Consider the following 18,153-nt stretch of genomic DNA (forward strand, 5'->3'; position numbering starts at 1 on the left):
TGGATTGAAAACATTCCGAATCATGTATTTTTAAATTACTCTGCTACAGAAGAAAAAACAATGTAGTTATTTTATTTGAAAATATTTATTAATAATTATTCAATTTTGAATAATTAATAATGAATATGTACTATTATCATATTTTAAGAGAGAATCTTTAAAACATCTTTGTGCAAAATTGTATAGCTTTATTTATTTGAATCTACAACAATTTACACAAACATATTTTATAAAAATCTCTTTAAGATGTTGAAAAAACCATGTTAAAATTGTCAAAGATATATTTAAATAACATTAAAGGATTTTTTACTAAAGTCTTGTGTATCTTAGGTAAATAGGATATATGGCAACTATATGTCGAACCGAAGTGGTCTTTACTCACAACCCTTGTAATATAAACAGTATTACTTATTTATGCAACGCATGGCTTTGCCCCATGCGATTGCTTAGTCACAGCACGTGACTGCTGCAGCGTTGCTTATAACCCATGTACCGGTCAATTTTGTTTTGAAAGTGACTTTGGTGAAGCTTTTGTGCCTTGTCCTCGATTCTAATTGAAACTATTTTGGACACAGGACAATGCAGTATTGTCCGCGTGTCCAGCGGTGTTTGCCGCCTTTATTAATTCAGGTGGGCGTGGCCGTGGGTGGGCGGGGCGTGGGCGTGGCCCGGGCTATGGAACCACCCACCGGCGCGGTATAGTTTGCGTTAGCCGCGAGGGCTTTCAGTCGCTTATCTGACGCGACATTCGCAGCTCGCTACGCGCTGGTATCGTTGAGTTTGAGAACTTTGCATCGCTCTCGATTTATGGTTCAGAACTGATAACAGACACTGATTTGTTTTTGTGGTTAGCGCAAAACTCTGCGCTTGCAACTTTGCACGGCCGCCCACGCACGCTACGTAAGTTTTAGTAATAAGATTGATATTTTTAATTTTTTTGAAAATTTGACAAATTATTGTAAAATTCAATCCCATTAAATATTTAATTTAAATCTGCCCCACAATGTAATCTAGTTTCTAGTTTTTCTATAATGTATTTATTTATTATATGAAATAACAATCCATTAATTTTTTTTTTAATTTTCAAGTTTAAATATATGTACAACATAATCAAAACAACAAAATCGTAGAATAGACAAGCATTAATCTCTGAAACGAATTAACACTGTTTTCGTGAATTTATTTCCGCTATGTACGATATTTCAATATCTAATTTTCCACTTACATAAACGCAAAATAAATCACTCTAAATTCAACGTTACAAAAAACCAATTCCACAAATCAATCGTCATCTATTCCAATTGGTATCGTACAGTTTTTCCTAGAGCGGTATAAAAATGTCCTCCCGCCCAAACCATGTACACTGCCCTCCCCGCTTCCCCTCAGGCATCATTGCTGACTGTAGAGGTTTTATTGGCTCCACGATCTTTTTATGGCATTTGCGGTGATCGTTTTCACATTCGATTCTAATAATGGTTTCTTTCAAATGCTATTTGTTCTCGAAAGTTCGCTGAAAAAGTTCATTTAGTAATGGTTAGAGCGGTTGTTTTGGTTGCGAGGTTATTGCACTTGAAATGCGAGCAGGTTTGAATTTTCGTACGTATTTTATTCGTTTACGGAGTTGTATGTTGTCTCGTGGAAATCATTTGAATAAAAAATGTTGTAGTGTATGGTTATTAGTATATAGCATTTATTAAAAAAAAATAACTTTTTTATTACTACATAATGAAAATTGTATGTAAATTACTTTTCATTAGATATTTTGTAATTTCAGCTAGTGAGCTGTCAGTCATGTAATTATCCACAATTTAATAATTCATACCATTTATAAATGTTTCACAAAATTTTAAATTTAACTCTAATTTCATATGATCACAATTATATGTAGTTTCTATGAAAAAAGTCTCTTTATAGACTTTTTAAATTAATTGAACCTTCATAAAATTGTACGTCAAAATATTTATTTCTCACAAACGCTCACAAACCCCGCCACGTACGCATTGACGATATTTATATAAATGACTTGTAAACATTATCCAAGCTGCAGCCAGCGATAGCTGCTATGCTGCTATAATGAGGTTGTCGCGATAACGAACCCGCTCGTTACGGTGACGGATTAGAGCGGGCATGACACACTTATGTGCTAACCGATATCATGCAAATTGATGCATTTACACGCTCACTCGATGCGTTATACTGAGCGCTGGGAGCTGGGAGCTGGGAGCTGCTAACGTGTGTGTGCGATTTGAGCTTTGTTTCAAGTATATAACAAAAGGCAGTAAATTTAAAGGGAACACATTAATTGTTAGAATATTTAGGAATATATTTGAATGATTATTTTTATATCACTAATTATTACATATAATAGACGTAAAGCTGAAGAGTTCGTTTGCTTTAACGCGCTAATCCTAGGAACACAGGGTACCGATTTGAAGAATTCTTTCACTCTATGTGCCAAACATATGCCACAGTTAGTTGTCAAATAGATATCAAGAATTATTAACATCAATTGATTTTATGAATAACGTTTGTTGGTTGAATTGTAAGTAAGAAACCTTAATCTGAATAAATAAGTACCAAAAACGAAATTAACGACCCAGCCAAACCCCAAATGCGATACGGGTCGAATGCATTGAGCTCTATCTCAACTCAACTTGATAGAGATTACATTTTTAGTTTAATTTTATTTGTTTTCTCTTACTTTCTACTAACTAAAATAATAATTATATTTTTTAGTATCATATTACATTTTTTATTATATTTTTAGATAACATTTTTTTAGTTATCTGTTTAAACCATAAATCAAGGAAGATAATTCAAATAAACCAAGAGCGTCAATACAACCCATAACGAGATCCCATAACAATGGATCTTGAAACATTTTAAATTTACATTACCATAGCTTCACCAAACGTTAGGGCATCACACTTGATCCGGCACGTGCGTGTGACACTAATGGTGGTAGTGAATTAGTACTTAAAATTAAGCACAGATACGCCTGTCCGTCGTGGCCAGTTGCATTACAAATATATAGTGGGGACTCGCCGGCGTTATGCTAATTTGTTGCAATAATTCAGATGTGTTCTTTTACGTTAGTGGGGAGCAAATATCATGTAGTGAACCATAAAGATAGCAGAATCATTGGCTTTTACAGATTGTTTGTTTTAAGTGATATGGAATAGTATATTTTAAGCAGGTAATCTATAGTGTAGAAATATTGGGGAGAGGAAAAGTATGATATATTTTGTGCGAAAGACGAAAAAGATAAAAAAGGAGCTTTTATTATTTTTAATTTACTAATTATAATTTTACAATCAAAGGTCAAAGGAAACGATTCAAATAAAATAGCAGGGTATCATGTGTTGCTTTTAAACACACCCCTTTCCATCAAGTGGATTCATTTATGAACAATTTAAACTACCGTTAATTTAATACAAGAACAGCAAATACCCATTGAAACCTAACGAGATGTTCAACAAGATTACAAGAACAATACGAGTCATTAGAAATGGAAAACTTTAAACACGATATTCCACCTGATTTTACAGCGAACTGCATCTAACAAGTGAATACGAAAGGATTCCGAGCACATTAAAACTAGATGAGGGATAAAAGTCCCCGCAAATGATGCTAAATGATCGCGCAGACGGGCGTCGGGCGGCTGTGAATCGCTGCGTTTGATAATAATTATTTAAAAATGCAAATATAACTAGAGCAACGTCACGACGTGTAACTGCATCTAGTAAAATACGTAAACACGATTGATTAACTAAATGAAGTATTAGGTGGATTTATTGGAACTGAAAATGTTGAAAGCTAATCTATTGGCTTTTTAAGTTCACCTATAGAAGTTTATGTTGTGAGAAATGATAGTTTAAAGAACGCGTTAAAAATAAAATTTGTTAAATATCAAATAAATAATTAAAAGAAAATCATACAGACGATGCATAATGCCGAAAACATACAAAATGTCGATTTCAAATAAAAATATATAATATTCCAATTATGCTAATATGTTAAATATGATGAATTATTTTTTTTACATTGTCATTTATACTGCCAATGGCTAAAAATGAATAAAATAGCAGTTGTAATGGCAACATTTATTTTATTCAATATATCTGAAAAACGCATAACAACCCAAACTGTGTAACATTATTGGAACATTATTATTATATCTGTATAAATCTAAAACAACACTATACCACAGATAATATAATATGTGCTATACTAGCAACTATGCTCATAGAAGCGTTCAAACCGCCCGTGAATGTAAGTAGTACGGCCGATTGGTTTAGTTAGCAGTGAGCGTCGCGCCTCATTTGCTTGCCGCGACAACCAGCGCCGCGTGACTTTGTTAGCACTCTTTTCACTCTAACTATCAGCTCTACTGATAAATCGGTGTCATATAAACGTACGTTGGGGATGCAATTTGATTTGTTTGCAGCGATACGTTAAACGTAATGATCTTTGTGTATTTTTTACGAGTTTGCTGACTGTTTATGTAGTTTAAAGAATCTCCTATGAATGCCAATTCAGTTATGTTTGAATTAGTTCTGCGTATATTAAATAATATGGTAGAATATTTATCATCCATCTGTTATATTTATAATGGATAAGTAATTCATTGCTAATTAAAAGAAAATGATGTAGGTACAATTGAACGCATTAAATTCAATATAGTTTTTATTTCGATCATTATACATAGGATATAAATACGTTTTAATTATAATTCCCTGCCAGTGATTCTATTGAAGCTTAAATGTAATTAAAATATAATTAATTTAAACATGTAAATAAAATTATAAACCTCAATATTACTTGTTTAAAAATACATTAATAATACATAGATGAATTTTTTGTTTCGTTTTTGGAACAGATTATTTATATCGTAGTGAATCGCACCAGCTTGCGTTCTATTAAAAAAAAAAGTTTAAATAAATTATTTTTTATTTTTAAATAAAGCAAAGAGTTCAGTTTAGTGAGGCGTGCTTAGAATGAAATGGCGCGCCATCGGACACGAGGGCGGTTGTCGTTAGCGTTTAATGATTCCTTAATGATTGCGCCCGCGGCCCCAGACCTCCAAACTCACAAACAAATCTATCTCTACGTTCAAACTTATTTTAATGACTAGAATATTGCGCAGAAATTTGTGTCTAATGCAGATTCGATATTTGTGTTAGATTACAGATGAAATACCTATATTAATCAATTGTCAAAAGCATGATTTGAGAAATTTTATATTTTTTCAGGAAGTTGATATATGGAGACAATAGATAACATAATACTGATGGAGACATGGAAAAATAATTAATAAAATAAGCAAAACTTTATAAACACATATCAAACTTATATCAGCTGGTAAAAAATCAGAATTTATTGTAGGAAAACCTTTACAACAGACCAAGTAGAATCTACTGATTCTGAAAGCATAATCGTTACTTTGTTGTTCTTGTAATAATTAAGATATTATTAATATTGTAACGTTTATAAAATGTTAATCATTTTGGCTACACAATATGTGACAAATTATTTTACTATATAATTTTTTTTTTATTTTTAGCTACACTTACAAAAGTTAAAAATATTATACCTGTATCTGTGAAAAGACAGTAGGTTCACAAATATTCTATTGCGAGCATAGGTACAGCATGCCTCTACCGTTGGCGGCCCATTAAAAATAATCGATGCCTGCAAAAATATCGAGATTTTTCCACTAATGACATTGCGCGGGCGAAAACAAAGCGAACGGGGTCGCTTCGCGGCGTCGCTCGCCGGTAAATCCGTCTGTGCCGATTAGAAATGTGTTATAATTGATTTCAAGGTATTCTTTTTTTGCGCCGACCTCTCGGTGGATTTTTAAACATGCTCGTCTAACTGGATGAAGCTCTGTATAGCAATATACAATATAATATAACATAATTTTGCGGGATAAAACAGAGAGAAGTAAAGTCATCCTTGAATGAAATTTATTAAGGTATTAATGTTGTAGTATTATGATTTAATCAACATTATTTTTTTCTTCTTTTAATGGGCTACTAGATAGATATGTTTTTATCTAAGATATTTTAGCAAGTCATGCTCGAACGCTTTTATTTGATTTTATTAGCATAAATAATTACTTGTATTTTTATTCGTTTTGATAAGTAAGTAGTTGTATTTTTATATCATAATATAATAGAGTCGATTTCGCATCGTCTCATTTATATTTAATTATTAAAAAACAACTAGGTATACACTTAACTATAATTGTCATAGAAACAAAACAAAATCAAACCTTATGCTTACAGCCGTATAAAAATACATATCATAAAATTTTGTACTATAGTAAATTCATGTGCCTTATCTCACTGTAAATAAGCTACTTTTTTCCTTAACACGGAGTATACCTTGCATAATTCCCAAATTTTATGAGTAATAACCGAAGTTTATTTCCCAAATGCTTAACAGATTAACTAGCTCGAGAGATGCCGCGAAGCGCGCCTGCCTTGTTTTTCTTACAAATGAAATTATTACGCGAATAAAATATTTTACTGTCTGTCAATTTAGCGGGTTCACTTCGTCGAAATGTTCCGGCAGATATTAAGCAGAGGTTAAAATTTTATTTGTAGCGAGTTATTGCCAAATACCGCGCTCTGTGTGCTGTTGTTAAATTCTCCCCAGTACATTGCCCTTAGATTTTCGCGGGACTGTTTTGCAATTTTCATATCACAACACAATTTGTTATTAATTTTTTTCGATACATGTTAGGTATACAACTCGAGTTTGGTTATGCGAATTATGTAACACCGAATACTTTAGTTATCTCTATTGGTTACATGCATCCGCGAGAAAAAAAATTGTCAATAGGTCATCTTATACATTATAAGATTTCTTCAATTGTGAGTAACCACTTCTGATGACGCAGAATATCTGTGTTCATTGCGGGAGAAAATATCATCAAGCAACTCAGAGTCATAGAATTAAACAATAATAATAATCAAAATTGAAATGAATTAATTTTAAATTACTTTGCAAATCATCATTCAATAAGAACGAATTAGCAAAGCTCATTAATGTCATGACATAAATAAATTTTCGTCCATTGAAAAGGGATTGAATATCTCCGAGTTTGGGTGTAAGCGGTATGCCGTATGCGGCGCAAAATATTTGCAGATGGTTAGAGAGCGCCGGCCTGAATGGACCCGTGATAGGACGCTCTTGTACGCAACAAAGCTGATGTAATTGGTGCATTGTAGGCGGCCTGGGGCAGGCATCGTTAGCCTTTCTTTCGCAGACGCGGTTTTGTCCGGGCCTGCTTGCTAATTAACTATGAAAATTAATTGATGCAGCAAAGTTTCCGACTGAAACTTGAATTAATTGGCACGTCCGACTTCAGTCTAATTAGGAGCCTGAGGCTTTTCAGTATCGCACTCGTTGAAGCCGTGAAAAACACACAAAAGTGTTGTGAGCGAATGTTTTGTGCGCACTGCGAATTTTCGAATCAAAGTACCTACGGCTGCCTCCCTAATTGCAGGCTCTCAATTGCTTGCACCGGAGAGATACTACGGTATATTATTAACATTCATATTTCAACCATATAATTTATCGAAGATTTTATTTAGAGTTACACTTAAATCACGGTGGGGTAACACATCTTTACAAAATAAATACACACATTTACTTTAGTATGATTTGGTATGATAAAGATTTAATCTAACGTCAAATCAATTTACGCTTTTGATTCTTACAAAGCTTTAAAACTATTGGCAAATTATTTTATCCTTTAGTCATAGCCGTTTACATCCCTACGTAATTATTAAATGAAAAATTGTATACATACTCTTTATGTCGATATGAATCTTCGCAGGGCGAGGGAAGTCTCGGGGCAAAGGAGGCTCCATAATTAACATACATTATGAATTATCGAAAACGACCGGTGCCGGCCGGTAATAACACGTTTCATTCTTATCGTAGGCACGGTAATGAATACGTTGTTGTTTATTAATACGCATTTCAGACCTTCACGTTGTATTTGTTGTGTAGTGGGATTATAGTTTTATTACTAGCTAATTGGGTTTATTAAATGCAATTTGACGGCGCGGCATCGATACCCGCCTGGAATAATTACTGAGATGTTGTGTGATGTGTGAATTTGTACATATCTGTTTATGTAATTGGTTTGTTTAAATTTATTACAACCATTAGCTGTGGTGGCGGTACTCATTTAATAATAGTATCGATTATTTTGGTCGTCATCTCAATAATTATTATAGGGGAAATTGATTGTTATCTAAATATAATTTATTCTCAGTGTATACTATTCTTTCAGTTTAATAAATACTTAAAACTAAAAAATGGAATTAATTAATAAATTGAAAAACTGTTAAAGAGGGTTTGGAACTTCTTTCATCAATAGAGAGCTGCGTTATTCTTGTAAAACTCGGTTATTGTGCCTCGCTCCGGGTCGAACTGCTTGTTAAAAATAAATAATAATACTTAATTATTATTTTATATAATATTGGTTGTTATAAATTCATCGTTATACATAATTATCTTCTTGAATTTAAATTAATATCTATATTAATGAATCGCTTAAAGTGCACTATTTCTATGAGGCAAATAAATATTGAAGAGAATGGAATATGGTTTATGGTTTAAATTTTTACAATGAAAATCTGTTGGGCGTATCGGTATGGTATATCGTTGAGTGGATTCGAGTGAAACAGCGAGCATTAAGCTAGAAGAATATGAAGCAGTTTCCAATACGTTATTATTTAAAATAACCACCAAGAGTACATACAATCGCACCTTTTGAAGAACAAATCAAATGTAAACATTTCCATTCATTGAACTCGAAACGTCTCGAAAAACGCTAGAGTCGTACAAATACTCAACGCAAGTCGTCACGAACGGTTCCTTTTCTTGTACCCCATCGAATATTTCCACATGAGCGGGGTATCTGCAGGAGAAACGTGGAATAAGCCGGTTCACGTAGCCGAGCGCACAAACACAATGATCTATGTACTTACTGTGTCGCTACAATCTTGTATCGACGATTTTTCTACCACATTGAGGCGTTACAGCGTGGAAATTTGAAAATGATTTCATTTTTGGCACGTGTCAGGCTTGAATTGTAAACCGTTTCCCACGAGCTGAGTCATACTATCATTTAGGCTACATTCTATGTAATTGTCTACATAAGTCTAGTTGGCAAAACCTATTTTATGGTGTAGTATTTTGTTGGTATAGTGTTTTTTGGGATGGATTGATATAAATGGCTAAATGAAATAATCAGTAAGACTCAGATCATATTAAAAAAGCATCCAAAGTCTCCGACACATAACTTGAACTTTACAACTTTATCAAATAATGAAAGTCTCTCGTATATTTCATAGAGGATCACATTAAACTTGTCACCTTTCTTCCTTGAACAATTTGTCTTAAACTAGTTTGTAATTTTAACATTTATCTGTTAAAAGATGGAGTAACATCTGCATTTTTAGTAAAATCTACATTACTCTAACACCAAAATCATTTAAACTAAACCATAAGAACCCACGAAGCTCTCATTAAATCAGTCTCCGGCAATTGTAATGTTCGATTTTTTCGTTTCAAAATCCACAATTCGTCCCTAATGAAAGCTGTATTTTTATAATAAAATAATCACCGCAACGCAAGTGGAGTGACCGTTAATGACCCGTCCGTTGGGTGCAGAATAACCTCGTTAGGAGAAGGGCCCATTGTCGAGGAAGAGTTCTCGATCCTTACCGAGATAATATGCTCTTCCTATGCTACTTGACAAATTTAAGATTCATTATTGTTAACGTTCGCGTTTTAACTCTTTGGACACGATTCTGTAAAAGAGTGTTACGAAATTTTAATTGTGGTTATAATATGTATGAAAGATAACTATGTGGTTTGTGCTTAAATGGGTGATAAATATAATGTCAGTGCTGAAACTTATACAAGTTTTGTATAATTAATAAATAATTTGAGCAGTATCACTATTCTTATATTAGAATTACGAATGTAAGATTTCATTACTAGATACAATCGATTGTATTTTTTAGAAATTTCTTAGAGGAAACGTAGCTAAGCAAAAAGCTATTTCAATTATTTACTAATAAGTTTCACAAATAACTTTTAATACGAAATATTTTACAAGTATTCCTGCAAATCTTCAAAAACCTGGAGCCGATATAATCACAATATTTATAAAGCATGATGTATATTCATATTATGTAAATGAAATTAGATTCAAGTGAATAGCACAATATTCTCGAAGAGTGCGGGCTAACAAACGGTAATGTATGCGAGAGTAAGTACAGAACTAAGTTCCCATCATAATATTGGCTATCTAACAATGACTTCGTAAGCAATATTCATAGACGGTCGATTTACCGGAGTCGAGTCGAAATACGTTTAAATCGTAATGGATCAATATATTTTATTGTTCCTTTTCTATCCTCTTTACCACACGACAGCGTGTAGATGTACCGATAAAAATGAGCACCTCCGGTACAATAAATACTTATTTAGAGATACAGTTATATCCATAATTTATAAGCATATGATACAATTGTCACATCTGTATAATATATTCACCTACATATAGAATACTCCGATTCATTGTAGCTTTTAAAACGTCTTACATTATTCAATCAATTAAGGCATGTATATGATTAGTATTTACCATTTATATTAATGGTAATAATGATCAAAATAACAGCAATGGCATTATGTGTTTATTGTTGGAAAGGTTGAAAACTTTATTCCCTTTAACCTTAAGAGCAAAATACCAATTGCAAATTCTGCAGATAGAACTTCTAACGTGTGGCATGACCTTAACCCCAAGATATAAATGGCAGTTAAAATGTACACGACAACAAGACACGCCATAATAACAATAAAATAAACAACAATAAGCCATTAGACGAGTTGAAGAAATTTTCCGGTTATTTTCGATTCACGATTGTTAGTGTCGAGTCCATTCGGAGAGCCATAACTCCGCTCTCGCGTCGAGTGGGGTCTATGGCCTATGACACTATACAATTGCATACTTGTAGCGCGTTTACGATCCATATAATACGAAAAATTTATTGGGTGCGGCGTGATTAGACCGTTCGAGTTGAATTCGACTCGAAGCGAAACGTCAGCGCGAATTTATCTGTGCTAATGAGGCGTTTGAACATTCCGCGAGGTTTATTTATTTTTGAGCTTAAAGGTAACAAAATTGTGTGATATATATTAGTGCTCGAAGCAGTACTAAGTATAATCGATGTTTATCTGTCATAAATTAGTATAAATATGGTGGAACGAGTGCGCCGGCGCCGCGGGCCCGCGTAAATCACGCACAACCGCTTATTAAGTTGTTAGGCCGCCATGTTGTGGCCCACGCGCTGTCCATGCTATGTGTCCACGCCCTTATGTTTGCGCTGGCTATCTTGTATCCTGGCGTATATTTACAAGTTAATGTTAGTTTATTTGCATTGGGATTTTATAGCTGTATTTACAATAAATAAATTTTGAATACCAATTCAGTAAATATATTTCCGTTAATTCGATTAGTTCTCTTTGAACAAAAACAAAATGTAATTAGAAACAATGAATGTATTATAAATGAACATGTTTCGCTATAAATTTATAGTTAGCGCTTTAATATATTTCATATAAAATAATTGTTTCCTGCCACTGCTGTTCTAAAGGTCAGCAACATTAACCGAGACCGTAAAACGCTGACGTTTGATTAAATGATCTTATCTCATTACATAATATGATTGTGAATTCTCCTTGTGCAGAACATAAAAATACAAATTTACGTTTAATAGTGGGTGCATACAATCAAAAACCGGTTTAAGGTTAGGATAACTGCGACTAACTGTATAAACAATATTTCTTATAGTTAATATAAGTAATATAAGGACTTAGTACATATGTAAAAGTTTTTGCATCCAGTTGGAGATCTTGCGTTGAGAACATTGAGAGAGATAAGTTTTAAAATTACATAATAACTTCTTAGAGATAATAAAATTTTTAGATAGTGTAAAGTTTTTGGGTAGTGTGACCTAATTACTATACTGTACAGGAACATTTTGGAAGTTTAATGGAGACTTTGCATAGTAAGTATAATTTGTCATTAGGTAATATCTGCACCAGTAATATAAAGATCAAGGACTTGTTTGATTGAACACCCATATCTTAGGAACTCCTGTATGATTCAAAATTGCTTTCTTCGGTGGATATGTACATGATCCCTGAGTGTTATAGGCACGGACAAAGCTGGGTTGGACCGCTAGTATAACATATAGATATACAATCCATCACCATGATATCTAAGGTACATCTCAAACCCTCATACTATTTTAACACTCATACATGTAACGAAATTACAAAAAACACAAAAATGAATATAACTGAATGTCAAAACAAGGCCAAAGGAAAGGCTCTTTCAGTTGTATGAGCTATTGTGTAAAAGAAAGTTGTTTCTTTGTATGGCCACAGACAATGAGCCATTACGAATTAGCAATCGATTTATCTGCCAATGATTTTACGGCGCTGTTTCGATACACGCCCAGTGTCGTAATTGAATGTGAATGTTGATTATTTAGTGGAGCTTGTAGATGTGGAGAAATTGATGATTTCATGCGAAATATGTATTTAATTTCGTTATCGTTATCTCAAATCGATAAGGTTATTTTATGCTTGGCTTATATCTTATATCTTTAAATGAGCAATTCTTGTATATATATATATAGACGATAAATCGATCTAGCTAGGAATGTTTTTTAGAAAATTTCATATTCGTGTTTTTTCGACTTAAACTTACTTTTTTAACAAATAGGAGGCGTTTAAGTAGTCCCAATTTATTATGATTCTTCCTGACATCTATTGGCGAATAATAATACTTAAATATAATTTCCAAAAAACACAAAGTATGACCCTGATTCTTATATTCGCAGTGTTGATTATGAAAGAACTGTTTTTAAATTATATATATAATAGTTTTGCATAAATCAGAAAAAAGTACCAATAAGTATTTTATACACAATTGAATTAACAAAATTACATACTTACAAATATTAAACAAAGCAGGTAATATTTTCAATTTCAAATAATTAAAAATAATTGGCATTGTAACAACAAACAATTGTAAAACGTGAACAGACTAACTATATTCCTATATCTTTATTGAATATATTACTTGAATAAATACGTGTTTGTTATTTGTATATTTGAACAATACTTCATAATATCTTTACAGTAAAGGCAGTGAATAAATATTTTGAGACATTAGCTTAAATCAATATAAACCCACACCTTTATATAAATATGCGTTGTGGTAATGCACTGCGTTTATGCAATTCTGACACATTAAAATGCAGTTCTGCTACGAACAATCCATCTTTAGAATCTTTAAATCGTCAAACTGAAAGACATAAGAAATCGAACGAGGAAGCTCTTCGTACCATCGCGGTAAATATTTTTGGAAGACGTGATTTATCCTTTCATATAGAGGAAGGTGCAAATAATTTGTTTGAAATGTTTGATTGGATTGTGATTCTACGCAATTTCTCATAGAGTAATATAAAAACTAAGAACTAATTACAGAAACTAGTTGCAGATATGATTATATAAGCTTTTACAATAAATATAATATAAACTAGCAGCTGTCACCGGCTCCGTCCGGGTTGACCCGGGGTAAAAAAATAAATAAAATATAGCCTATGAATCTCACAGATAACATGCTTTATTATTTATGATAACAATTTTAGAAACGATCTAGTTGATCCAGCGCAAACTCACTAATTTTACTCTCTATAATATTAGCATAGATAAGATTATCAAAATAAAGTATATCATAGCTTATTTTAATTGTTTTTATTATTCTTTTTCTCTGAAAAACTTGGTGGGCCAAACGCTATAAAAATTTCCTCGCAACAGTGTGACAAATTAGATAATTTCCATGGTCTTCTTACAAATAAATCTATTTAATATTAATTGAAATTCTAGATTTGAAACATATTGTTATTTTGGGGTTCAATAAAATTATACAAGTGTAAAATATAACCCTTGTCACGTGGAAAATGCTACCGCAAGGATAAAGAAGTCTCAAAATATTGAGACTCCTTTATCGACAAGTTGACGTTACACATTAAAAAAAAAAGAAATAAGTAGTAAATGCCTTTATAGGAAAAGAAAGACAGGGGGTTTCCCCGAAAATTCCCTTGACTTTTCTTGATCAAACTAAGCTGTGTCTTTTTTCGGGTCCCAAACTATCTCTCTACCAGACTTTATTCAAATCGGTTCAGTGGTTTAGGCTTGAAGAAGAGACAGACAAGTAGTCACTTTTGTATTTATAATCTTAACATTTCTGGGTTGAAACTCTAAACCCTCTTGCCTACACCCATTCAGTATAATGGAAAAAGTACACGTCATTGGTACACTATCTTGGTGAAAATTCTTTTTCAATGTTTAAGAATGATAGAATTTGTGCGAGAGTACAACCTTAAAATATAATCAACTAGCTGCGCCCCGCGGTTTCACCCGCGTTAATCTAATGTTAATGTCTATACATTATTCCAGTTGTCCAGCTATCTACATACCAAATTTCATTGCAATCAGTTCAGTAGTTTTTGCGTGAAAGAGTAACAAACACACGCACATCCTTACAAACTTTCGCATTTATAATATTAGTAAGATGTCGAGTAAAACAATGTTGGATACATGAATATAACACTCTGCTATAATGAGTTTCAACAACATTATTATAAAATAAGATACACAAATGCGACCGTGAGAACCCTCTTACTTCCCAGACCGAGATATGAGGAAAAAAATCTTATTTGTTATTATCTCGTGAGGTATCGATTATTAGCAATTGAGATTGACCTTAGCGATTTGTAATGTTATCTGCCGTAACTACGCTTATTATGCTCATGATTTTGTATTAAAATTGTTCCATATTTAGTTTCGAATGTTAAGTTCAATGCGAAATAATAGTGATATTAAACTGGTCTTGAGTCTATGAGCCTGTTGACATTGCATTGCAATGACAAGTTTTAAGATTTGCCATTCTTACATGATCTATTTTATTATAAACAATATTAATTAAAAATAGACACTGAACGCTCAAAATCATACTTAATGCGTATTACAAATGTTCGTATTGCTCTCTGTTATTAAAATGATGTCATAAATAATAGGTATAAATGAAAAAATGCTTCACACGAAGGAATTATGCAGACAAAATACATAATATAATTACATACAAATTCCCTAGACACGTTTGATATCATAACATTAAAAAATGTAAACCAAAAAAAGTAAACATCACATCTGCGCAATACATTTGTAGCACTTAAGTTGCCAACGAAATTTAAAAGGCTTAATTAAGATTAAATTATAATTAGGTCATTATAGCGCGAGTCTCCTTACATGCCTCTTTACTCTGCCAGTCATCGGCATAAAAGAGCTATTTGACGACAACTCGTCAGAGTAATCAGCCTCGTTACACACACGGGCCATGTGACGTCATTACTCGGCTTTTTTCGCAATTTGTCGAGGAACATTAATTAAAACACTCCCTCGGTATTTGAGACAGTGAAGCGACTTGCGTTATACCGGTTCCACAACGAGCTCAAGTGTAAAAAATTCCATTCTTGAATTATTCAATGCGATATATAATGCCCTTCGAGTTTGTTATTAATGTGAATTTTTCATCTGCACGTGATTTTTATAATTGTTGTCCTTTCGAACGTAATAGAAACTCCATGGCGGCGTGTTTATTTGTAGAGCGCACACAGCTTTTCTTAGAGTACGCACCATTTAAGAAGTCTCGTAGACGCGACACTTTTCCGCGGCTAAAATAATGTTGCCATTATTATTTTAATCAAATGCGTCTAGAATTAGGAAAAAAGGTTTAGGGTTATAGAAAAAACGGCGTCCATATTTGTGATGAGTATTGACGTGATTTATATTGATAGTGTAGAGAACAATTATAATTTTCCTCTCTACAAACATATTTTCAAGTATTCTAACATTACCCTTCGTTTCATCGAAGGCTATATTTTTTTAAATGTTTCAAGTCACTGGAGGAGCGCGTCCTAGGAATTTATCAACACACAATTCTGAAATTCTGAAATTTCTGCATGCAACAAACAAGACAGTAAACAGTCTTATTATTATAATTTTAAAAAAATCTAGCGCATAAACCTATTTCAAATCCCAAATGTCCAGGGGCTCGGTGTGCCTCAAGCCTAGTACATCGTCATTTCCTCGAAAGTAATTCAAATGGAATCGTGTGCGCCGTTATTAAATATTTCATAACTTACCTCGCCTCCTCCTCTCCGCTACTCACGACCCCCTTCCACCCGGAGACCGCATATTAAAGTCATAAAAAAGGGTTGTTTGATCTATCCCCTAAAACAATTTACATATCTCTGCTCAACCCGCCGCTAAATTATTTAATTAAGAGAGGCATAAGTTTTTATTATTTTAATATGGAACATAAAATTGTGTTAATGGGACAATACGCTGAGTAGTGGCTTGAATTTTGTCGCCGAGAATCCTGCTATTATGGAAACTGATTTAATATTAAGAATATGCTCAGTACGCGTTTTAACTCATTATTATTTTATGCCTTAATCTGTGTAGTTCTTGGTTAATAAATCGAGTTAATGCAAAGCTTCATTTACGTTTTTGTAATTGATTTATATTCAAAGTCTTATATTATAATTGCTAATTGGTACGCAAATAAGTAATGATACATTTAATTTAATTAATGATACATGTATGTTAGTGTGTACAATTTTAAGAATGCTAACACTTCATGCATAAATATGAACTAGGAATTTAATCGATAAAAAGGAAACGGATCAAACGAAATCTAATCAACAATCTTACAGAAGCTAATGATCCAAGACCTATATTTTTTTCTATGTCATTGTCGTCGAAGCTGGGTCGCCTGATGGTAAGCGCTACCACCGCCTTTGAACATTTGGAGAGGCGAAAAGTCGATTGTAAAGCTTACGCCTCTACAAATGGATTGCCGATTTCGAATTGGAAAGGGATGAAGAAAGGATTGAAGAGAGGAATAAAGGAAAGGATTAGAAAAGGAAAGGATATAGGCCTGAGGTTCCCCTCTCACCGAACAAAACACAGCTGTATGCTATTTCACGCCGGTTTTCTATGGGGAAGTGATACTTCCCCAGTTCAAGCTGGCCCAATTCGTGCCGAAAAAAAATTATATAGACTAAGGGAAAATATACCAAAATTTTGCATATTTAGTTAAAGACTTTTAAATTTAAATTTAGACAACAGTTTTATATTATACCAGGTTTCCGCCCCGGCTTCGCCCTTGGTATACATATAGACTTCCTCAATAAATGGGCTATCTAACACTGAATGAATTTTTTAAAGCGGATCAGTAGTTCCTGAGATTAGTACGTTCAAACAAATAAACAACCAAACTCTTCAGCTTTATAATAATTAATATATGTAACGTCTGCTGTTAGTTCTTCGGGAATCTAGTACAGGGACACTGAGAATTCACTGGCTCACCACTACACCCAGTACCAACGCAGGCACATGTCGATCCCGACCACGTACGTTACACGACTGACCGATCGACAACTACGCCATCTCTGGTGTACATGAGACAATGTATGTATCTATTTAATAGATACAAACACTACATCCCTTCCTTTTTAACAAATTTCATTTAGATAATCAAATTCCAATACCGCATGTTTTATATATATAAACATACATATTATTTCTTTATTTCAACTTATACGTTATGATAATTAATAACTATAACTGTAAGGTAATAATATCAGTAACTATTAACAGTTTTAATTATATTCTTTCTAATATGATTAATATACTTTTAAGTGAACAATTTAATTTATTTATCCATTTAATTTATTATTTGTCTGTCCAATCTTCATTTAATGTTTTATCATTTTCTATCGCTTTCCATTCTCCTTCCATTTAAATGAATAACATTTCTTCTCAGTCTTTGTCCAGTTCCTTCATTCCTAACAATAATGTCTCCTCCAATAGATTTTTCCACTGTATGTGGTTGTTGGATTAAAAGAAGTCGAAAGGTCTTTTACTCACCTCCCATGAATTCCAAAATTTCTGCTTTTCATTTCCGGTCTCTATATCCCT

At 33.0% G+C, this 18,153-nt stretch overlaps 1 protein-coding gene across 1 annotated transcript in view; it reads left to right on the forward strand.

Moving 5' to 3' along the window:
- The first annotated feature begins 772 nt into the window (after positions 1-772).
- LOC119828329 (LIM domain transcription factor LMO4) overlaps positions 773-18,153 on the forward strand; it is a 131,588-nt gene continuing 114,207 nt past the window's right edge. Inside the window, exon 1 of the mRNA XM_038350462.1 lies at positions 773-900. The gene's annotated coding sequence lies outside the window, so the exon portion shown is untranslated. The remainder of the gene's footprint in view (positions 901-18,153) is intronic.

Source organism: Zerene cesonia, chromosome 1 (genome assembly GCF_012273895.1).
Source record: "Zerene cesonia ecotype Mississippi chromosome 1, Zerene_cesonia_1.1, whole genome shotgun sequence".
NCBI classification, from domain to species: Eukaryota; Metazoa; Arthropoda; class Insecta; order Lepidoptera; family Pieridae; genus Zerene; species Zerene cesonia.